General features: G+C 34.0%; 1 long non-coding RNA gene across 1 annotated transcript; it reads right to left on the reverse strand.

Moving 5' to 3' along the window:
- Nucleotides 1-2,008: 2,008 nt before the first annotated feature.
- Nucleotides 2,009-5,556, reverse strand: LOC127701387 (uncharacterized). Its single transcript, XR_007982003.1, has 2 exons — nucleotides 4,805-5,556; nucleotides 2,009-2,549 (listed from the first exon to the last, which is right to left on the reverse strand). It is a non-coding gene; the product is annotated as an uncharacterized LOC127701387 (long non-coding RNA).
- Between the last annotated feature and the right edge of the window lie 19,771 nt (nucleotides 5,557-25,327).

The following is a 25,327-nucleotide window of genomic DNA, read 5'->3' on the forward strand; positions in this document are numbered from 1 at the left end:
AAGGGAAGCTAATAAGGAAAGTTCTTGATTTAAAAATATTAAAGTGGAGTGTGTCATTGCGGCAAGAAATATGCATGACAACTTTTTTAATGGTGTGTGAACACTGGTTTGACCCACCTGCTAGCTGCAAAGAAACGTAATTATCGGCCTATGATGATAATATGGAGATGCAATTTTTTTTAATATTGACTTTTAAATTTGAACTTTGGTGGATAGTTGTCTCATTGGCAATCATACCACATCTCCTTATTTTCATATCGTAGGGTATAGAAATATGACTTCCCTAATCTGACAGATAATCCCTTGCTATGACAGGGTGTTCATACAGCTGGATGTATAAATACCTCCGGCGGGGGGTCACTTCAATACATTATTGATAGGGGGTGCCGCTGGGGCCCACCTTTTTCAAAAAATTATATTTCAAAAATGTATACCTTTTCATATATTGAGTAGGTAAAAATGTAACATTTTCCCTATAATGCTTGGGTTTCATGTAGTGTAATGTAAGACTAGAATACCAAAGTGTTAAAAGAGAAAATTTGGTTGATAAAATCACACCCGGGAACACCAAGAAAGATGACAGACGAAGAAGTTATGGAAACTTTATTGACCTTTTCATATATTTTTGATAGTTTTCCCGACCTTTTCACATATTTTCAAGCTTGAAAAGGTGACCTATTCCAGCGGCACGTCCCATCACCTTGAATATAGGAAGTGCCCCCTCCCCCACCCCCACCCGAGATAAATACGCAGCCTCGTATGGTAAAAAGGAGGAATTTTGTCCATACCAAGCATGCATTGTCCATTCATTTTCTAGCGGCAGTCCATATAGTTTTTGTGTTAACAAGAGTGCACAAGCTGAAATGTCTCACCTGCTTTACTAATCATCATTCATGATTGGTTTTATGTTGATATTCCTAAAGATAAAGTTTCACTACAAGTATCAGAAAAAATTAATATTATCAATGATCATGAAAATGATCAGATAAACCAATCCAAGCCAGCCTTACACAGTGGCGGAGCCAGAATTTTTCATGAAAGTGGGGGGGGCTGACTGCCTAAGAGAGGCCTGCTCCAGTCATGCTTCCGTGATTCCCTATATAATCAACCAATTGGCCCTCCCCCTAAATCCGCCTCTGTTACAATCACCCCATCAACCAAATATTTTAAACATATATATAGTATGCCAGTAACGGACAAAACCATGAACATAAGGTTAAGTTCAGATAGACCCTGCAAGACAGGCATAGTTGTTTTTCGTTCATTATTTTGTACATAAATATGCCGTTAGTTTTCTCATTTGAATTGTTTTAAATTGTACATTTGTCATTTGGAGGCCTTTTACACCCAACTATGCAGTATAGGTTTTACTCATTGTCGAAGGTCGTATGGTGACATTTAGTTGTTTATTTCTGTGTCATTTGGTCTCTTGTGGAGTGTCTCATTTACAATCATATCACATCGTTTTACTTTATATTTCAATATATACATTTAATAATCATACCATACACCAAATATAATAACCCATTGATTACACAATGTAGCATGTTAAAAGAGGACTTACCATTGACCAATGAACCATGCAAATGTGGTCAATGACAACTGCCAGACAGACATGTACTCCTTACATTTGTGAATCATTGCATACATATAGTTTATCTACTACATGTACTTTTAGTATTAGAAAAAACAGACAAAACAAATGCCAAATGATGTAAAATAATTCCAGTGGCCATTTAGGTCAGGGGTTGGTGAGGTAAAAGATGAGGCAAAGGCATGTGCATTTACCACAACTGCCACTTGGTATTATGATTTCCAAAATTTACAAATCTCATAGCTACCTTCTGTATTAAAGACAACTGCATATATTGCAGTTTGCATATCATGAATTGTGTTTGCAGCAAAATTCACTACAGACAGCAAAAAAAAAAAAATTAATTCAGCTCTGTTAAAATTCATTTTTTGAAACACTTTTGATTTTTATTCCTAAAATGTCTATGAGATCAAATTTATAAAACATTTATTAGCATTGTTAATTTCAATATACTAGTAATTGTTGACATGTATACATCATGTACATGTACAATCATTAGCTGATCAGCTCTATATTTTCATTATTTTTATATCAATATTCTTCATCAGTGTTTTTTATAAGACTCAATAATCTGTATTCATCATTGGGACGGTAGGTAAAGTAGGTCCTTTTGATCTTGGATTTTGACAGCACTAAAGCATATAGTTCCAAATTATAGTTGATCTTGGCTTCTTAAGTGGATTCTGACAACACTTTGCATATAGACACCAAGTGTAGATGATCTTGGGTTCTCTCATATGGATTCTGCAAGTACTTTAATTATACATGTAGTTCCTGGCTTCTAATATTGTTCTTAAGTTTCTGCACTTTACATATAGTTCCCAATTGCAAGACAAGATGATACTGGCTTCTCGTGTAAATTCTGTCAGTTCTTTGCCAATAGTTTCCAGGTAAAGTTGAACATTCCAGTATCTTTCACAACAAATCATTCCTTCCTCTTACATGTACTTGAAGCCTGAAATTAAATGTCAGAGTAATTCTGTCAGAAAATCAACCATGATTGACATTTAAAAGCATAATGTAGTTCATATTTTAAATAAATGGGGAATGTGTCCATGGGACACAGATGATGCCCCCACTTGTATATAAAGTTATAAAGGATCATAACTAAAGAATGGTAAGAGTGACACTACCCAAAGTTATACTTGATCTGAATTTTGTTGTAATAAGTAATGTGTATAAGTTTCATAACATTTGGACATGTTGGATGAGGCAAACTAAAGTTAGAGAAAGGAAACAAAAAATTCAGCAATTTTTCCATTTGTAAAGGGGCATAACTCAAGAACAGTAAAAGTGACACCACAAAAAAAAATTCAAACTTGATCTGTGTTTGTTGGTAATAAGCATTGTGTATAAGTTTCATTCATAACATTTGGTTGAGGCAAACTGAAGTTAGAGAACGGACACCAATTTTGGGACATACGTACAGACAGACAAGGGTAAAACTTAATGCCCACTCCACTACGGCGTAAAAAAAATGAAGAATTTGTGGCAACAATAATGAGCAAACAAAATAAAATTACATGCACAGCAAGTGTAAATAGTGATTTTGTTTTTATATATATGTTGAATACAGACTTCTCGGGGCATGCTGTTTTGATGCCAGGGACAAGTTATTTCTATGCCTAAAAATTCTAAAATGCAGCTGAGCTACATTTGTACTCCTCGTCAACCAAATTATGCTGAGGTGTCTTGTAACCTGTTTGGAATATGGGATATACAAATTTTGTGTTTAAAAATACTAAGCACAAAACAATAATGAATTTTTCAACTCAAATGTATGTGTTATTTGGTAAACAAGATAAGCCCTACATGTATGTTTAAACCTGATACTTGATAACTGTAAACAAATTGTGATCAAGACGAATCCATCAATAAAATGTATTGCCTCGTACTGTAGTGGTTATAATTTACAAATCAGGCCATTTATATTCTCAAGAAGACAAAATCGAACCCCTTGAGCGGGTGGACAGGGATAAGGGAACATGGGAATGAGGGATCAGGAAGCGAGGAAAGGGGGTATCATGTGCAGGTCTGTTACCGTTAGTTAGCCTGGTCTGAGTGAAAATAAAAGTAACCAATTTGGTAGAAGTAAATCTTATGAAGATTATAAATAGAAAAAAAAACCTTTGATCTCGTGTGAGTCACTTTATTTTTAAACAATAAATATAAACTTAATATATCTTTATTTTATTGTTATAGAACTATACTAACAAAAGCATGATTTAGATAAAAGGAAGGGTACAAACAGACTCAGGGTGGGAATGTAAAAGGGATGAACGTGAATTGGAGGGAACATGATTTTGGGTGAAAGGGGATAGGGAGTGGTAATCATGAACCCCTGTCCGAGGGAAGTTATGGGGTACCCCATTTTACAGGTTGGGAACAAACCCTCTATATGGTGTTCAGGGGCGGATCCAGCCATTTATAAAAGGGGGGGGGGGGGGTTCCTAACCCAGGATAAAGAGGGGTTCCAACTATATGTCCCCATTCAAATGCATTGATGGTAAAAAAAAAAGGGGGGGTTCCAACCCCCAGAACCCCCTCCCCCTGGATCCGCCACTGGTGTTTAAACCTGTAAGGGGAATAATCCTTCTATAGAGGGATAAAATTATAGATTATAGCAAATATAACTAGAGAATGCCATTCTGCCCTATTTTGCTTTAAATCCAGTCTAAACAAAAAATACCCCTCTTTTATCCCTCTATAGAAGGATTATTCCTCTATACAGGTATAAACACCATATAGAGGGTTTGTTCCCAACCTGTTTTACTGGTCATTACAGACGCTAACGATAAATATTTAACTTCATTTGACCCTAACGTGGCTACGAAATTAGATTTTACGAATGACGATATAAAATCAAGACTCATTTGACGCTAACGGTAGCGCAGATCATGACATGAGATGCTGAAAATGACCATCCCCTCCTCTTTGACTGTTTGACAGGGATATTTTTTCAAAACAGGCTATACATGTTCACAACTTGCCAGTTAACAGGTTAAGGGTCAAGTAAACACATAAATAAGATACCAACCATAACGATTATACATAGAACAGAAATTTAGCCCATGCAAGGTTTCAGCCGCAGTGATTTTCTACAGTAGCGAGTATTTTGAGATAACCCCCCACTTTGTATTTTTCGTGATACTGATAACATTTGGCTGTCTAATATATTAAAATCTATGTTTTCTTATGTAATGACTCTACCTTCATCGTTGTCTATTCGCCACTATGTCTGTTATTCATACACATGGTCGTATTTATCAGTGCAGTATGCTGCTCAGCAATGGCGACCCTGAAATTTCTGTTGTCCGATTATGGCGCCAGATTAGAGGGAAGCAACTCGCGCCAGAAAAATTACCGTATTTCACCAAAATAATCAAAATTTCGCTTTTTTATAACAAACAGTAAAATATTCATCACATTTATATACAGCTTTCGTCCATTGATATAATTACAAACATTATTTATTTAAAGACATCAATAAAAAAATCACAATAAAGTAATTAATGGAGTGCATTGAAATCAGACCTCATGGGGTAGAGGGGCTAAACAAAAGCTCGTAACTTTTTTAAAAGCCTGGTGACCCCCATTTTATTTTACCTTAAAATGTTCGAAAAGTTCATAGCTTTGACATATCCGTTTTTAAAAAAAATCTACCGGGGAAATTTTACGAAAAATCGATTTAACCAATATTTTTAGCCTTAAACTGAAATTAAAAAATGCCAAATTTAGACATAAATCTGAAAATAAAATGATTTTTAAGTCTAAAACAACCAAGGGGAACGTTTACATTTCACATTTAATTGTTTTTTCACATAGTAATCATACTGACATGGTTCTAAAAGTCTTTGAATTTGATGTAGTCGTTATTGTTGAAAGGGTGTAAAAGTTTGGAAATAGGGTCAAAATCGCACATTTCGCTTACATTTGAGGGGAAAACGAGCCTGGTGACCCCCTTTTTTCTTAGCATTTTTGGATTCAGCATAAAAAAATCTACAAAATAAGTGAAAATAAAAAAATTCTACCGGGGGTCCTTATTGGGGTGAGCCACCTTAATCGTTAAATTAAATAATAAACACAAAACTTTAAAAAGGTGTTCTAATCCTTATAATTCTTTAAATTGGAGACAAGGAATTTATTTTTCTACACTCATAACCTCTTTCACACGTAAATTGTTTAATTATGTCATTGAATTAGCCTGGCGCATGAGTATATTTATTTGTTAAAGCAAAAGTATACATACTCCATGAAATTTGCTATCTGATAAAAAATAAAATACAAAAAAATCATAATATAATTCTAAATTCCTGTATAAACTGGACCAAGTCACTCACAAACATATCATCACAGTCCTTCGGACTTTTATTTGTTTGTGAGTGAATTGGTCGAGTTTATACACCAATAAATTCCTTTAAAAAGGCGTTTAATCCTATAGTGAACTTGATAAACAGTCGGTATTTTGGTCCGAATATTGGAGTCGTCATACAGCAAAGGTATTAGTTGGCTGCACTTTATGGGGGTCTGTATCTTTCATTTCCGACCTGTTGGCTGTTCCCTGGCAGTACAACAGATGTAGAAATGTGCCAAAAGTCAGGCTTGTTAGATAATATTAAATCTGGCGAGGTATACATGGCCGACAAAGGTTTCACCCTTCAGAGACAGTTTCAGGAAAAGGGTGCGCAACTTCTGGTTCCTCCGTTTGCCAATAAAAATAAGAAACAATTCAACCCACAGCAGGTCGAAAAAACAAAGCACATAGCATCTACCCGCATTTTTGTAGAACAGCCGATAGGTAGAATTAAATCGTACAGATTCTTAACCAGGAGAATTCCGATATCTTCGTTTCAATTTGCTTCAATACATATATACAAAACATCGCTTACCTTACAAATTTCCAACGTGCATTTGTCACAGCTGCAGATCCAATACTTGTCGCTCGCCGTAAAGTTCTCATTGAAAAGTTTTGCAAACAGCTTTTAAATGAAAGCGAAGAAAACACAGAGGAAAACATAGAAGAATTTTATATTGCAGAGGCCCATTGTAAATTAAGAAAACGTCTGTGACGGTGACCCTGACATTCCTGAGATTGACGTCAGAGTGTATGACGACGAGCTAATGCTTGGGTTAGTCGACTTGTTAATTGAAGGGGAGATTGAAGCCGAGGAGGTGTACAGCATATGTTAATCTGCAGATCTCAAATCCGAAAACATTAAAGAGATAAATAATACCTCTAAACGTCACTCTTTGTCTATCATTAGCTGATATTAAGAATGCAATATTCAAACGTTGGTCATAAGAAATAATTACTTACAAAACAGTTAAACTGAAATCTGAATAGCAAACATGTCATGCTAAAATAGACACAGCAAACAAACAAACAATCAAACATACAAACAACAGCGAAAATTGAAGAAAAAGAAACAGGAAAAGAAACAGACACGAAACAAAACAATACATACATAGCAATCAGCAACAGAAAAAGAAAGGATTGGAACAGATAATTATACATTTGATTAAATAATATCTCCATCTATTTTCCCGATGATTTAATTTAGAACTGGACTGAAATTTAGTTATAAATTGTACTTTGATAACGGGGTAACGGTCCGCATTATAGCATCATTTTAATGCATATTTTTCTCTTTATGAATATTTGACATATATAATCAGTCTCATGTGTAGTCATTAAAATTGAGATATTTCAATAATAAAGAAAGATCAGCACCCTCCCTACATTATATACAGGCATTGGTTGGTCAGAATGAATATTTGTTTCTTGGTTGGCACGATAACATATTCAGTTTTACCTGCAGCGTCATATATGTCATAGTAATTTATTTTTATCCAATTTTGCAGTACTGTTTACCTATAATTATGAACCAGCACGTAACCAGTTTGGTGAAAAGTAACAGATGAAATCGCCAGTCGAGTATATGAATAATAGAAATTGATAAAGAATATTTCAATGCAATTAAAATACACAAAAATACAATTTGAAAGAGAATCGTGTTGTTGAAAAAATATTTATTCATTCTTGACATATTTTAGTTGCAATATTGTTTGTACACGGCAAATTCTGTCTGACTTATCAATTGCATCCTGAACACGACTTGTTATGTTGTCTACAGTTAATGGGGGGGTTGAATTGAATGTTTTGTAATCCCGTTTTTGCTTGCGTTTTGTTGGCTGGTTTTCCCATACAGATAAGTTTTTATGAAATGTGTAGTCAGCTATACATGTTTTAGGCAACACCGATTTCTTTTTTGGTGGTTTCCATATGTTTGGTTTTGAAGTGCAAGGAGTATTGTCATTGATATCAATCTTCTTTTCACAACGTAATGAGGAGTCCATCTGTATATTCCTTTGAGACCATTCGATAAGCTGATGCAGGACAGCGGATACATGACCGCATGTACCAGATAATCTGAAAACAAACCAAAACATCATCAGGGACTCTGAACGAATCTTTCTGAAACATGAGGCAGATTTCGGGATGAGGATGGGGCGTCCCCCATATGGAGCTTTATTGAGTTTTAATTATATGTATGATAAATGCTTTGACATTTTACAAGTTTAAATTCAAACGTTGGTTTGCTAAGGACCCCCCCCCCCCCCCCTTTCAAAATCCTGGATGTTATCAATATTCAGTAATGCATCAGAGAACAGTTTACAGGGCGTATTAATTTAGTTTTACGGAAGTTGAACTGGGTGCAGGGGAGGATCAAGCCATTTTAAAGGGGGTTCCCAAACCAGGATAAAAGGGTGGGGAGTTCCAACTATGTGTCCCCATTCAAATGTATTAATAGTCCAAAAACTTGAAAAGGGGGGTTCCAACCCTCCCCCTCCCTCTGGATCCACCACTGGGGTGGGGTATAGTTATATTCTCCTATATCTGACTCATAGAATGTGTCTGCATGTCTTATATATAAAGCAGTTGTTGTGCATTTCTAGAAAAAAAAGTGTACGTGTCCCTGCGATCAGTATTTTGAAAAAGAGGAACTCAAACTAGCAAACCTCAGAAGTTTGTCCCCTCCTTATATCTGACTCCGGTATAATTATGTTGAACTGCGCCGTCGAGGTACAGTTTCTTTTACCACGAGTGAAAATATTTTGATAGAAGTTTTCCTCATAAATTTCCGTGACAAGTGAAATAAAAAAAAACTTTTATACATGATTTTGCCACTTTGTGAGTGATACAAGTTGTCTTTCTTCAAGAATTTAGATTTGTGGTCATCTTTTTAACGACTTTAACGTGTTGGTTATTTATTCTACATTTCTGCGTGGTATAATTTTTATTAACCTTAATTTACACCTTCTAATATGTAGACTCATCCACATAGATTCTCATTGGCTGACCCACTTATTTGGAAGTTGATTTGGCGGTAAATTCTAAATGTGTTTGTGTATTCTTTGTGTATAGATGTACAATGCAGTACACATGTGACAGTTGAATGTGTTGTTTTATCACATTCGTGTGTTTTCTTTCAAATTTAATGAGACAAATAGTGCCTTAAATGCAACTATAAAAAGTGTTTCGCATACGCATTGATTTCGCAAAAATTAACATATCTGAGTGACATCACAGCCGGAGTAAAATATAATAAAGTGACACAGGACAAAATAGGAATTTACAAAAGTCAAAACATGTGTGAATCTAGAGTGAAGCAGAAAAGGAAGTCTGTATCAAGGTAGGATATATAGGCACATATATTTCATTTAAAATCGTGTGATTTTTGTATTAATAGAATTAGTATTACACTTACCCGGCTTTGCACAAGCAAACAGCAAATGTAATCTTGACTTTGTTTTGATTTTGCGGGTCATATTGTTTGATCTGAATGCGGACCTCATGTGTTTCTTTTCTCATGGAAGCATATACAAAAGCTTTAATGTAAAGTCCGTGGGTGGCTGACTAAGCTTTTTGTGATGCAACATTTTGAAGAGAAATTACAGTGTCTTTAACAAATCCTGCATAAAATATTTTGGTACCACGACTTAAAGTTCTGAAACTCAGGTCTGTTCCTCTATTTTTTGCCATTATTTCAAAATATTTATAAAATATTCAGAGGATGTTAAAAGACTGAGAAATATATTCATTTCGTCCGTTACATTTTCTAATTGAGTCCAGTTGTAACATGAAAGAGAGGAGGTTTTTAAAGTTGGAAATTTCTCTAATATTTCGTCAGTAAGTTTAGATGTTGTCGACAACTGCTGATTTTTTTTGTCAGTGTAGTACGGGTAATCTGGATCATACAAGGTTGACTTCGTTTGGACTGGCAGTATATTTTGCACTGTTGAAACCAGTTGTGACTTATTGAGTCCCGCAACTGATATACCGCGACAGCGTAACCAAAACTGCAACTCTGGAACCTTCAACAAATGTGGCAATTTTCCTTGCAGTGATGCCCCCGGTATATCATCTTCCGTGAGCACCCATGGGAAATGATCTGGGTTATCTAGTACCGGCTGTGGCGCATCAAATTTTAGTTCTTACTCAGCATCTACAACTATTTCATTATCATCCATAATGCTTAAAACTAACGCGATCAACTGTACAACTTTGTGGCGTTAAATTCAAAATGGCGTCGCAGCGTACACCAAAGAATATTACCCATGATGCATTAGATTCTGAAACGGCGAATTGGGTACTCTGTGCAATTTGAGTACTGTGACGTTAACGTCATTGTCGTCCTTTGTTACGTCAGCTTATCTCGTCTTAGTTACGTTAGAAACAGACAGTCTTCTTCTCTTCGATTGAACAGACGTTTTTTCAGTTCCGTGCTATCAATAAGTAAATATGATTGGTTTTTACTCATCCTAGGTGATAGAATCTTCTACATGTAAGTTACTATTTTTATATTCTTCTAATAATTTCACCATAAGGACTTAGGTTTTAGGTTTTGCACAGGTCGACAGGTAGCTGCGGAACCGTAGCTCTTAGGTCCTTGTGTTATTTTTTGACTATTTGCGGACCATTTTTTGACCATAGATGGTCCGCAAATAGTCAAAAAATTACATAAATGGTCCGCAAATAGTCAAAAAATAACATAAGGACCTAAGAGCTACGGTTCCGCAGCTAGTCGACAGGTTGACACTAGAAAGGTCGACAAGTGTGAAAGTAAACAGGTTGACAGGTCGACATGGTGAAAGTTCGACAGGTTTACAAGTGAAATGGTTAACAGGTTGACAGGTTTAATTTTTTTAACCTTTTTATTAATACCTGTCAACCTGTCGACTGTCAACCTGGTAACCATTATTACAGTTTTCATTTCTCACCGTCAAATTGTCAACCTGTCTACTAGTCACGAGGGGCGGACAGGGTAAAGGGAGACAGGGAGACAGGGGATGGGAGAAATGAGAAAGGGGGCGGGAGAAAGGAGAGAAGGTGTGGGAGAAAGGAGAGAAGGGACAGGAGAAAGGAGAAAAGGGATAGAAAAGGGAGACAAAAATTTATATAAAAATTAATAAAAGTGAGCTGGAAACCAATTATTTCATTAAATAGAAAATAATAAGCTTCAAGAAAGTGCTAATAAATCTCATAGTAACGAAAGCAACCTCATTAAATACTCTGAGCGTCGTCATTAATTCATTATGATCTCTTATATACGGTAAATGACTGAAAACTAACAATTTCAAGAATTTTATACTGAATCCTTGCATGGATCTACAATTTGTCGATACCTGTATCTTGGCATTGCACAAGGTCATGTTTTTCTCTGCTGTTTATAACGTCTCTACACCAAATCCATCAGATGTTGGATGTGTACTGATCGATACTTTAGTCTTATATATATGCATGATTATTTTTATTAGTTGCTTAGAGTGGCTTTGAACTAGCTGTCAATAACTGCGAGTACTCTCAGATCTGTACTTTAAGTTAGTGTATTTGTGTTGTTGGGACGTACAAGTACCCGGCCACGTCCACTCTGTGTTTTTGTTATGTGTATTTCTATGTGTTCCCATCTGATGAGCTAAGCCTTTTTCAATTGATTTTGCTAGTTCGTTCTTATGTTGTACTGTTACACCACTGTCCCAGGTTAGGGGAGCGTTGGGGTCCCACTAACATGTTTAAACTCGCCATATTCTGAATGTATGTGCCTGTCCCAAGTCCGGAGCCTGTAACTCAGTGGTTGTCGTTTGTTGCTGCGTTACATATTTGTTTTTCGTTCATTTTTTTTAACATAAACTAGGCCGTTAGTTTTCTCGTTTAAACTGTTTTGAATTTGTCATTTTTTGCCGGCTTTTATATTTGACTATGCGGTATGGGCTTTGCTCATTGTTGAAGCCATACGATGACCTATAGCTGTTAATTTCTGTGTCATTTGGTCTCTTGTGAAGATTTGTCTCATTGGAAATCACACCACATCTTCATGTATAGAGACACATGTCACTATCCTTTTTTTTAAGATTAATTGCTCCAAAATTGACCGATATGCAAAGTATTAAACAGAAAAGGGATGACTTTACTGAATGTAGAGCAACGTTGTTTTTACTGAGAGGTATTGAAAAAATATGTAACGGGATCTGAATGGCGTTTGTTACTTTGTTTTCATTTCCACTGTCCGTTTTTGTAAATTTCCTATCAATTCTACTGATTTTTATTTGAGTTCGACATAACTGGGTGCACTTTCAGCTTAGAAAAAGGATATCTTCAACTTTACCCTACCAAACTAGACAAAGGTAATGCTACCGCTACTTCCATGCATGGATAAAATGCTTCAAAATTGTTATTAAATAAACAGTGATTTTCAAGAACAATTTGAATTTATTAATTTGAGGTTGCAAAATGTCCGATGGCAAATATTTCAGGCATGTTCAGAACGATACAATGCAATATGAAATAGTTCTATCTAAAAGACACATTTAATGGAGCCATCAAAAAAGGTTATTTATAAAAAAAAAAACATTTCGTCAGTTGTAAAAGTGATAGATAAAATAATACATATTTTTTAATATAGTATATACTCTCTATGACGTAAACGTGTTAGTTGTGTGCGTAGTTGCAGACTTGAGGTAAACAAAAATATCTCTTTAAAACTTTTTTTGCGTTCGGAGCGCTTTTTTTATTTTACCTTCATCAAAGTACCGATTATTCATTTATTTTTGGCCACTGTTTTTTTAATGAATCGTGTGATTGTAAATTTCAAGAAAAAATTTGTTTTGAAATACGGAATTGAAAGAAAAATATGTAACGGGATCTGAATGATCTAATTTTAGTTAGTCCCACCGGGTGCACATTAAGTGTTGACATCCCAAAATGTCAAGCCTTTGTTAACTTTTGCCTCATTCTGATGTTGCTGTCCTGTGTAAACTTGCGCTTAGAGCTTATACGATTACAGTGTTGGCAATTTATTGTTTACAAGCTTCCGAAACAATATTTTCTGTACAGTCCAATAATGTTCAGAAACTGGTTACACTTGGAACATAGGGAAAGTTCTGCGGCAAAATATCCAAGTTTAAAGACAATTATTCTTTTTTGTTAATTCCATTCCAACAAACCATTTACTGCCTGAGTTTCCATGCAATCTGCTTCTACTATGCATTTTGGCTAAATTATGTCCGTATTCTTTTCAAAATGAATTTTATTTTTACATCGCGATGACCGTGAGGGCATTCCGATGTATTGTTGCAGACGAGATTTCTACTTGCGTAACTTTCGTGTTTGACTGGTAACCGTCTATAAATACGCGGACATTATCGAGTGCAAAATAATATTCCTTATCGCTTATTTTACATTCATTTCTTAAATGATAATACTCATTGTCACCATCTTATGGTGTTTATATATCTCAACTTGTACGATTCGCTCGTGTATGTAACAACGTATTAGGTTTTAGCGAGAGAAATCTATGTATTACTGAAAAAATATTACACTAGGATTTTCGATATCACAAACTAGTCAAAACATTTACTAAATTTTATCATCGGTACAAGGACATCATTCGTAAATATAATTCAACATGCAGACATCTTATACGTTCAGGTATTTCACATCTTATTTTTTATGGTAATATTCTTTACAAAACACAAAAATGTTGGCATTCACCTCAAAAGCTAACAAAACCTTTAAACAGACTTATTAAAAAGGGATATAGTTACGATACTGTTGTCGGGTCATTAAAGATTGCATATTTTGGCTTTAATATTGATTCACTTATAGGGTCTTTGCATCGGAAATAAATACATTTATTCTAAAACCAGTTGGTGGCATGATACGGGTTATGTTCTTCTCGTATATTGTATGATGGTATGATACTAAACCTCTAACGGGAGGGATTGTACTTGATATTCATATGATGAAGACATAATCTTTCAATCAGTTTAATTGAGGTCAAGAGCTGGCATGTCAGTAACTGTTAGTAGTCTTTGTTAATTTATGTATCATTGTCATTTTGTTTAGTTTCTTTTGTTACCTTTTCTGACATGGGACTCGGACTTCTTTTAAACTGAGTTTTACTGTGCGTATTGTTGTGTATTTGTTTTTTCTACATTGGCTAAAGGTATAGAAGGAGGGTTGAGATCTCAAAAAACATATTTAACCCCGCCGCATTTTTGCGCCTGTCCATAATCAGGAGCTTCTGGCTTTTGTTAGTCTTGTATATTTTTTAATTTTAGTTTCTTTTATATCTTTCGGAGTTTAGTATGACGTCCATTATCTCTGAACTAGTATACATTTTTGTTTAGGGGCAAGCTGAAGCACGCCTCCGGGTGCGGGATTTTCTTGCTGCATTGAAGACCCATTGGTGGCCTTTGGCTGTTATCTGCTCTATGGTCGGGTTGTTGTCTCTTTGACACATTCCCCATTTCCATTCTCAATTTTACTCATAAAAATATTTTTGTTTAGAACATAAAATAATAATATGAAAATGTTCTGTCGTTAGAATTATATATATAAGTAAAAAATCATTGATAATATCTATGCACACGTACAGAAAAATAGTGTTTAAGAATATCTCAAGAACGTTTTGCGGGACTTGAAATATGAATGCCTGCTCAAATCTAATCTGTTAGAAAAATCGAATTATTACAGAAAAATGTCCACCATGTACTTGGAAGTTGCACTGCACTATTATTAGAATAGTAGAATAGAATGATATACAAATGGATGAAAATTATATGTACATGTAACTGTTAAATACAAACATTAATATTATATACTAATATAACAACAAAACAGAGTATACTGATTTGTATCACTACAATATAATAGTTTTTACGGCCGGTGATGTTGAATTCCCTGTCATTTATTCATCTTCCACGCACGAACTTGTCTCAGAAAAAAATCTATCTCTGTACATTAATCTCACTTTCAGGTATACAGATGTGATTTTTTTTCTGAGACAAGTGCTTGTGACCATCCACAAGAACTTGCGGTCATCCGATGTTCAGTACTTCAGTACTTTGATTCTATTTTGCAAGCAGCGTTTTTCAGCAACCATTTTAAAACGAATGGGTTTCTTACCAAAATTGCACTAATAGTGGCACAAACGGCATTCCCTTTATTTTCACAAATTATCCTGCGATTCTATATTTCGGATTTCTAGTTTAAAAAAAAATCATCAGAAAACGGCGTGCATCAGACTTACAAATTCAATGCAAACAGACATCTTAACAGCCAGTAAAGAAGTTATTGAGGTCCTTGAAGCAGAAGAAACGACACTTCTATCCTGTGAAAGGACAAGACGGGGACGAGCCATAGAAAAACAAGACATTTGATCGATTTGTTTTAAAAATGAGCTTCCTATACACATGATATACATTAGTGTTTCATATTTTAGAGCAGGAGACAAAAGAAAGGGGTGGGAGAAAGGAGAAGAGGGGCGGGAGAAAGGAGAAAGATACCCCCCCCCCCCCCCCCCTTTATGCCACTCTTAACTATCTTAACCATAAACCATTTACATTTTTAACGTTGTCAACTTGTCGACTTGTTAACCTGTCTACCAGTCGTTTATATATTTTTTTCTTTGTGTAATTTAAATACCTTTATTCACTGTGTCTAAACTACCCCGGCAAAAAATGTTTGGACTCGATAGTATCTAATGTCCGGTACGGTGACGGACACTCATCAGACAGAGAAAAGGTAGAATTTCTGTTTATTTATTTGTTTTTTAATGACATTGAAGAATAAACATACACATATATCTATTATCCATTGTGTGATGTAATATTTTCTACAACCGTTCTAGATTAATGGAGAAATAAGTAAAAAGGCACATGAAAATGGTGAATTCAGTGAACCTTGCTACGAATTTGTTTAATTTCTTTTTTAATTGTGCACTTTTTACGGAAAGAAACGTACGGAAAGAAAGATATTAACACAGAGATTGCATGGCTAGTCACTATGAGCACCTCAATATTTGCATTTCTGTGCATGGAACGAAATAAATGGGTCATGTCAAAATGGAAGGACCCTGTTTCGTCAATGTTATTTATAACATAAGGACCCGGTTTTGTTTTGTTTTGAAACCACATATTTATGAAAAGCTACGTTTACACGGATCTGAACATTGCCCATCGGAAGAAATTAAATATGTGAGTCAAAATGATGTTATAAAGATGTAATTGCAATACAAACATGTCGTGCTAAAATATATTTCAAACGGGAACTTTTCGAAAAAGGGAGTAGACATTTTGAATGCTATACGTATACCTTATTGAACTTATCTTCGAACTAAGTTTAAATGGAAATAAATACTTTATAGCATGTACTTACATTAATTCCTTATGATATAAATTGCCAATGATACAACTCTTCACAAGAGACCAAATGACACAGAAATTAACAACTATAGATTACCGTACGGCCTTCAACAATGAGCAAAGCCCATACCGCATAGTCAGCTATAAAAGGCCCCGAAATGACAAATGTAAAACAATTCAAACGAGAAAACTAACGGTCTAATGTATGTACTAAAAATGAACGAAAACCAAATATGTAACACAGCAACAAACGACAACCATTGAATTACAGGCTCCTGACTTGGGACAGGTACATATATACGGAATGTGGCGGGACTAAACATGTTAGCGGAATCCCAACGCTCTCCTAACCTAGGAAATTGGTATATCAGTACAACATAAGAACGAACTTTAAAAATCAGTTGAAAAAGGCTTAACTCATCAAATTGATACAAATAGAAATACATCTAACAAATGTTTGTTTGTTTTCTATACTACTGTAATGATGTAAGAATAAGAAGATGTGTAATGATTGTGTTACCATATCAATTTATCAAAAGAGTAAGGATAGTATGCTTTACTATACTATACGCTATGTTTACAATATATTTACTCATTCGATCATTAATTGACGGACAGTGAGAGAAAAAGCTTCGTTTTGAAGGCCGTACTTTGACCTATAATGGTTTACTTTTACAAATTGTGACTTGGATGGAGAGTTGTCTCATTGGCACTCATACCACATCTTCTTATATCTATAAGAACGTTTTGGATATCTCAAATCAAAATGGTTGCCTTTCGAACGTGTATTTTATGTCCTCTTCGAAATACACAAGTTCTAAACTTCCCTATTAAAATCGAAATAATTCTATCATGCCATGCTCCACGCTCATTTTAACATGGGTAGGCATTATATTTGTCAATATTTTATACCTTGCTAACGCTTGGTTTAAAAATTTTAGCAAATATAATGCCTACCTATGTTAAAATGATCATTGAGCATGGCATGAAAGAATTATTTCTTTTTATAAATAAAAGTTGGTTTACAACATTATAACGTCCAATATCTTCGTCTTCGTCTTCGTAGAACAACTTAAGGGCATACGATACAGTTACAGGGGAGGTAATGACGTTGCTAACGTAAATTGTTATTTTCACGACGTCAAACTGCGACTTATCGGGAAAAGATGCAGTTTTCGACTGTTTGTTATCATTCAAACTGATTTATCTTGAAAACGAGTTCATGGACCCCTCTTTTTTAAAATGACATTTGGTTTGATATTGTATGAAGATTATGTGTACCAATTTTCATGAAAAAGTCAATAATGCAATTTCTTTAAATTTGATAAATATACAGCAAATAATGACGTTTTTTTCTACATTCGTGAACATTTGATAAATATGAGTTATTTGTAAAAATAAAATGCACAAATTTATAGGACATTTATATAAAACAGAATTTACAAATAATTTACCAAAAAACAGCTTGTGTTTATCTTTTAAAACAAAAAAGTTATGAATTTCTGTCGAAAGGAAAAATACGTCCACAAATCCGAATTTCGAGCAAATATATGAAATTTCGACCTCAATTTACTCAAAAAGTAGCACATAAAGGTATATTTTTTATGACATATTTGATTAAATCAGGTAAAAAATAGCCTATATGCAAATTTTCATTAAAATTTCATTATGGGATCAAAACTGTATCGTATGCCCTTAAGTGGCAATTTAGCCCGTGAAAATTTACAATGAGACAGCTTTCCATCAGAGACCAAATGACGTAAAAATTAACAAATATAGAACACCGTATGGCATCCAACAATGAGAAACGCCCATACAACATAGCAAGCTAAATAAGTACCCGAAATGAAAACTTCAAAAAAACAACTAATGTGAACACTAACGACCTGATTTATGTACAAAATAAAAAACGAAAAACAAATACATGTATGATATACAGCAACAAAAGACAACCACCGATTTACAGGCTCCTAGATTCGGTACTGGCACATACAGAATGGCGGGGTTGAACGTGTAAGCCCCCCCCCCCCCAAAAAAAAAAACAAGAAAAAAACGGGTATAACAGCACAACATATGAACAAACTATAAAATTCAGTGAGTTGAAAAAGGCTTAACTCATTTGATTACAGAGCCACTATAGTAAATATGCGATTGGCGGCTGTCTCTGTTTTTCGTCTTTTATTAAATTTTATAATGGTTTACGACATAGTTACATTATATCAGTGGCGGATCCAGGGGGTAGAGGGAGTACGCCGATCCCCCTCCCATTTTGGTGGCTAGAAATAATTATTTTATCATGTTTTTCACGATTTATATATGATTTTTTATTTAGCATAAAATCGTTGAAAAAAAATTCCCCTTGCTACGCTCGGCGGTGTAAAATCCGTTTATGAATATGCCCCTTTCAAAAATCAGGGCCTCAGTCCGCCCTTGCATATTGACAATTTTAAATTTGACCATCGTGCTTAAATTCTAGAACACTTGTCAATGTACGATAATCATTATACAATGAAGAGATAAACCTATATATAATAGTTGTACTATATGGGACAGTTGTTAACAACTTGATACTAGTGCATTAAAGAATTTGTTAATGTTAAAAAAAAGAAAAAAAACATTTATTTATAAAATTACTAATCAAATAATCATCATTGCAATTTCCGGATGGCCTAAGACTATTATACTAATTTATACTTAGTATTATTGTAACAAGGAGGGGTAAATAGATTTTTAACGCACTATTATTGTGATCCTTTTACGCCGCATGGAAATTCCTTTTATTTGGCGATTCTGCATGCATATACATTTGTCTTATTCTCTTGCTTTATAATGAACGTTTAGTTTCAAAATATTTATTTTTAAACGATCATACTGTCTCCCCCTTTAAGTAGAGCGGAACATTAAGATAACAATCTTGTTATCCCAGAAAATCACATATCAAATGTGCGTCCTTAAATTTTCAAGTCCGTACACTATTTAAGTTTGAACACCTAAATTTACATAGTTGATATAAAAAAATCTAATTGCGATACAAAACCTTCATTTCTTTTTAATTTCAAAATTGAAATTTGCTTTGTTCTAATATAGCAGGAATTCAAGTGTTTACGGATTCAAAAAGGTTATAATTTATCCTCTGAAAGCAAATGTTTTTCAACGATCCCTCAAACTGCTGTTGAACGCCATATTTTTATTTTCGTCATGCGATTATGCATTATTTTCTATGACAAAACCGGGTCTGCTTTGTGAAATTTAAGGACAAAACCGGGTCGTACACATTGACAAAACCGGGTGCTTCAATTTTGACATGACCCACTTCTTTCATTCCATGCACAGACATGCAAATATTGAGGTGACCTTAGTGAAAAGTCTTGAAATCTCCGTGTTAATATCTTTCTTTCCGTACAATGTGCTCAATTTAAAGAGAAATTAAACAAATTCGAGACAGGGTTCACTCAATTCATCATTTTGATGTGCCTTTTTACTTATTTCTTCATAAATCTAGAACGGTGGTAGAAAATATTACATCACACTATCGAAAATAGTTATATGTGTATGTATCTTCTTCAATATCATTAAAACAACATATAAATAAACAGAATATCTACATTTCTCTGTCTGTTGATTGTCCGTCACCGCACCGGACATTAGATACTATTGAGTCCAAACATTTTTCGCCGGGGTAGTTTAGACACAGTGTTATTGCCCATGAATACATACGCGTATAAATTTATTATAAAAGCCGAAACTATATAGTACTATTGCAACTTTTGGCACGCCAGCGACATGGCGACGTTTTCGTAGATTCCAGTGCTTCATCTGTTGATATATACTGTAAACGTTTTGTAAATATCTAAATATAAGTACCTACAGTACTTGAAAGACGTGCATGTCTAATAATAAAAAAAAATACAAATTGTTTAGTCCCTTAGAAAACTTGAAAGATTTTCGCTGCTATTTTTGCTAAATAAATTGGGTACTCTATCTCGCCTTAGTTACGTTAGAAACAGACAGTCTTCTTCTCTTCGATTGAACAGACGTTTTTTCAGTTCCGTGCTATTAATAAGTAAATATTATTGGTTTTTACTCATCCTAGGTGATAGAATCTTCTACATGTAAGTTACTATTTTAATATTCTTCTCATAATTTCACCATAAGGACTTAGGTTTTAGGTTTTGCACAGGTCGATAGGTAGCTTCGGAATAAACGTATTTACACTTTTGGTATTTAGCTATATTTTGCCTCCGAATGACCTTAGATCTACTCCGAATCACCTTTTGACGTCAGGCAACAATCACTTTTTAATTGTGACGTCAAATGTTTTGAATTATGATGTCAAAGTTTACGGGAACCTGTGTGATTTTACATAATGGCGGACAAATTTGCATACAAGTGTAAATACGTCTATCGTAGCTCTTAGGTCCTTATGTTATTTTTTTACTATTTGCAGACCATTTTTTGACCATAGATGGTCCGCAAATAGTCAAAAAATTACATAAGGACCTTAGAGCTACGGTTCCGCAGCTAGTCGACAGGTTAACACTAGAAAGGTCGACAAGTGTGAAACTGAGTAAACAGGTTGACAGGTCCACATGGTGAAAGGTCGACAGGTTGACAAGTGTAATGGTTAACAGGTTGACAGGTTTAATTTTTTTAACCTTTTTATTAAGACCTGTCAACCTGGTAACCATTATTACAGTTTTCATTTCTCACCGTCAAATTGTCAACCTGTCTAATAGTCACCAATAATACTATTTTACACTAAAAAGTCACTATAAAAATTCTTTTAAATTGTCAACCTGTCGACTTGTCAACCTTAGCTTCAATTTTAACTGAGGGTGGTAAAGGGTTATTTTCGTGCAACGTGTTTTGCCATTTTTATTTCACGCGCAGCCGTGAAAAGGGTTCCTTATTCACCGTGTTTCGTGAAATCGGCAAAAAGATCAACGTGCAAGACATTTTTAATTGTTTGTTCATCGTGAAATGGCAATTTTATTTCCCGTTTTTTCGTGCAGATACCCCCTTTTACGCCACTCCTAACTATATTAACCATAAACCATTTACATTTTTAACATTGTCAGGACCTAAGAGCTACGGTTCCGCAGCTAGTCGACAGGTTGACAATAGAAAGGTCGACGAGTGTCAAAGTAAACAGGTTGACATGTAGACATGGTGAAAGGTCGACAGGTTGACAAGTGTAATGGTTAACAGGTTGACAGGTTTAATTTCTTTAACCTTTTTATTAAGACCTGTCAACCTGTCGACTGTCAACCTGGTAACCATTATTACAGTTTTCATTTCTCACCGTCAAATTGTCAACCTGTCTACTAGTCACAAATAATTCTATTTTACACTATAAAAATTCTTTTAAATCGTCAACCTGTCGACTTGTCAACCTTGATTTTAACTGAGGGTGGTATTTAGGGTTATTTTCGTGCAACGTGTTTTGCCATTTTTTTTCACGTGCAGCCGTGAAAAAGGTTCGTTATTTACCGTGTTTCGTGAAATCGGTAAAAAGATCAACGTGCAAGAAATTTTTAATTGTTCGTTCATCGTGAAATGGCAATTTTATTTCGCGTTCTTCCGTGCAGATACTCCCCTTTTACGCCACTCTTAACTATATTAACCATTAACTATTTACATTTTTAACATTGTCAACTTGTCGACTTGTTAACCTGTCTACCAGTCGTTTATATATTTTTTTCATTGTGTAATTTAAATACCTTTATTGCCCATGAATACATACACGTATAAATTTATTATAAAAGCCGAAACTATAGTACCATATATCCTAGTCCAAATAATTAGGACGTCTTGAAAGGCTATTATATTTTTTTTGACGCCTTACATCGACAGGAAGGCGTCAAAGCAAAAATTTAAAATAGCCTTCCAAGACGTCATAGTTATTTGGACTACGTATATCCAAGCTTTCTTAGAGACTAAACAATTTGTATTTTAATGATTTGACATTATCAAATTCATTATGCACGTCTTTCAACATAGTTAAATTTATTTAAATATACACAAAACGTTCACAGTATATATCAACAGATGAAGTATTAAAACTGGAAAAAGTAAAATCTACGGAAACGTCGCCATGCGACGTCCACAAAAAGTCATCTTTTAAAAATGAGCAAAAAAAAAATATGTTAAAAGCATCCATTTAAAAAAATGAATAGTAAGCATGGACTAATGTCAAATTGTTCTAAATATTTGAAGAAATAAAACAAACACCTGTTATTCGATTTTTAAGGATGTGAATTTAAGCATGGGTGCAATTTGAAGTACTCCTCATTAGGGAGCTACTGTACCATTTGATTTTTATGGGAGGAGGGGGGCTAGGATGAAAATCAAAAAATGGTAGCTCCCTTACAGAATCATGCATCGTTAAGAGGTCTGTTCAAACCCATTTTTCTATGATTCAATACGGATTCAAAATTAAATTGGTGGAACCATATAGTAAATAAGGATATATCCTCAAAATAAACACAGACTGGAAACTTTTGTCTGGATCATAAATAAACTTAGGTGAAAAGAAACTGTCAATAGAGGTGCAATTTGGGTACCCTCACGTTAGTGATTTAATTTAAAAGTGTTCATCTTTAATTCTTACATATCATATTTTTAAAAGTTGTTGGTATAATTTCTTTGAGCATCTCTAACATAAGCTTTCTGACGTGATAAGATAAGATGAGATTAAATCTTTATTATATCAGGCTCAAAAGGTCCATATATATTTATCGACAATTTGTACATTTTCCCTTTGATCTTACTGCCTAATATTTTTAAGATACTCGATATGAATAAAATTGTGATTGAAAATTGTTGTTTTTCACAATTACAAAGTAATTAAAACCCCTCTAGATCCCCTACACAAATTGACGGTGACAATGTTTTCTTTTTTCAACATGCGTCATATACGGTGCAGTCCGGTGTATCCGCGCACCTAAGACTTATGACTTCACTTCATTCAACTGATAAAATCAATAATTGAATAATAGTGTGTGATCACATTCATAACATACTTTCATTTCATAAAATCTTCTGTTTGTATGGTTTCACCCTCAAGATTTTGTGTAATGTGTGTCCAAAATTAGGGAAACCCCTGTTCTGAGGGTTCCTCCGATGTCCGGTGGTTTCGCGCATGCTTTCCAAAAATAGCTTATTTTGAATACAGGAAAGATTTGACACTACGAAATATAGCTGAATTTGAACCAAACACAATGCCAAGGATGCACAGCAAAAATAATTTCCGTCTGATATAAATTTTTCTGAAATAAAACAAATTTTATCTGATGATTAAATTTTTTAATGGAAATTGGCCAAATATTGTAAATCACGGGATTGCAGTTATTAATTAATTCTTGAACTTATCAGTTTTATTCTTTTTTATCCCTTCAGAAGGTTAAAACAATAACTAGAACGATTTTATTTGTGTTACTGTGTTGATATTAGGAAATCAGCTAATGCGCGATATCACCGGCCGAGCGGACACCGGAACTCCACTGACGTTAACAAAATATGTGTCAGGGTCATGTGCATAGTGAAAATTTACATAAGAAAAGTGAAACAATAACATCTTTAAATATTGCGTTTGAAACTATACGTCTTAGAAATGTTATTCATACTGGAAACAAATCTGACAAAAACCACTTGCACAAATCGGCAAAAAACCACCGCTTTGTGTAAAATAACTTGACGTTTGCGTATCCAAAAAACTATTGCCTAGATATTCTTATCGAGTGTTTGTCTTAATGAGATGCTTTATTAAAAATAAATTCAGCCCATCATTTTTAGTTTCCTCGAAAATATTTGGATTTTTCGATCAGGAGACTTGACAATTTTCACACAAACTTCAAGTTTGAAGATAAAATAAAGAATAAAGGACGTTGAGTTGATGTGTAAGTTTTGACAAGTGAGAACTATGTATATTTAAGATTATTTGGAACTATAAGTTTAAAAACAATGATTATTTAGTGAGTAAAATGAGGTTTGTCTCATCCGTAATTTTACTGAATTTTCACGATCACCAGGCCTCGATTGTTGCGGATAGACTTGGGGTCAAACCGTGACCTGCTTTCCAATTGTGTACGCGTACAAGTAGTTTTAGACTTCAGAAGATATATTATGAAGTATATAAGATATCTTATATACTTTAGAAGATATATTATGAAGTATATAAGATATCTTATATACTTTAGAAGATATATTATGAAGTATATAAGATATCTTATAAATATATTTTATATAAGATATCTTATATACTTTATACGATTTCTTATAAACTATATGAGATATCTTATTTGATATATAAGATATCTTATATAACATATAAGAATGATATCCCAAATGATATATAAGATATCTTGTAAGAACTAAATTATAAAAGATATCTTATATAATATGTAAGATATCTTTATAATAATATCTTTTATAATATAGTTTTTATAAGATATCGTACATATTATATGAGATATCTTATATGTAATATATGGCATATAATTTATAAGATATCTTCTAAAGTCTATAAGATATCTTATAAAGTATATAAGATATCTTATAAACATTTTTATATATAAACACTTATATACTTTATAAGATATATATATCATAGGATATATTTTATAAGATGGCTTATATAGTTTGTTAGATATCTCATATAGTTTATAGGATATCTTTTAAAGAAAATGATATATGATACCTTATAAATTATATAAGATATCTTATAAACTATATAAGATATCTTATAAACTATATATAAGATATCTTATATAGTTTATGAGATATCTAATATAGTTTATGAGATATCTTGAAGTTAGAATAAATAGTAAAACGGCCTGCCATATAAATGACACTATATAATATCGGTTTTGTTTTAAATTAATAATCACATATTGTAACAAAAGAGCATAATTTACAAAAATAACTACCACTAGAGGAGCCAGGGATTGATGCAAAATATGTCATAATTCTGAATCACGCAATTTACGTATGGGCCATAGACCTTTTTCATAGACTGTCAACATTAAA

Source organism: Mytilus californianus, unplaced genomic scaffold, assembly GCF_021869535.1.
Source record: "Mytilus californianus isolate M0D057914Y unplaced genomic scaffold, xbMytCali1.0.p SCAF_5, whole genome shotgun sequence".
NCBI lineage: Eukaryota > Metazoa > Mollusca > Bivalvia > Mytilida > Mytilidae > Mytilus > Mytilus californianus.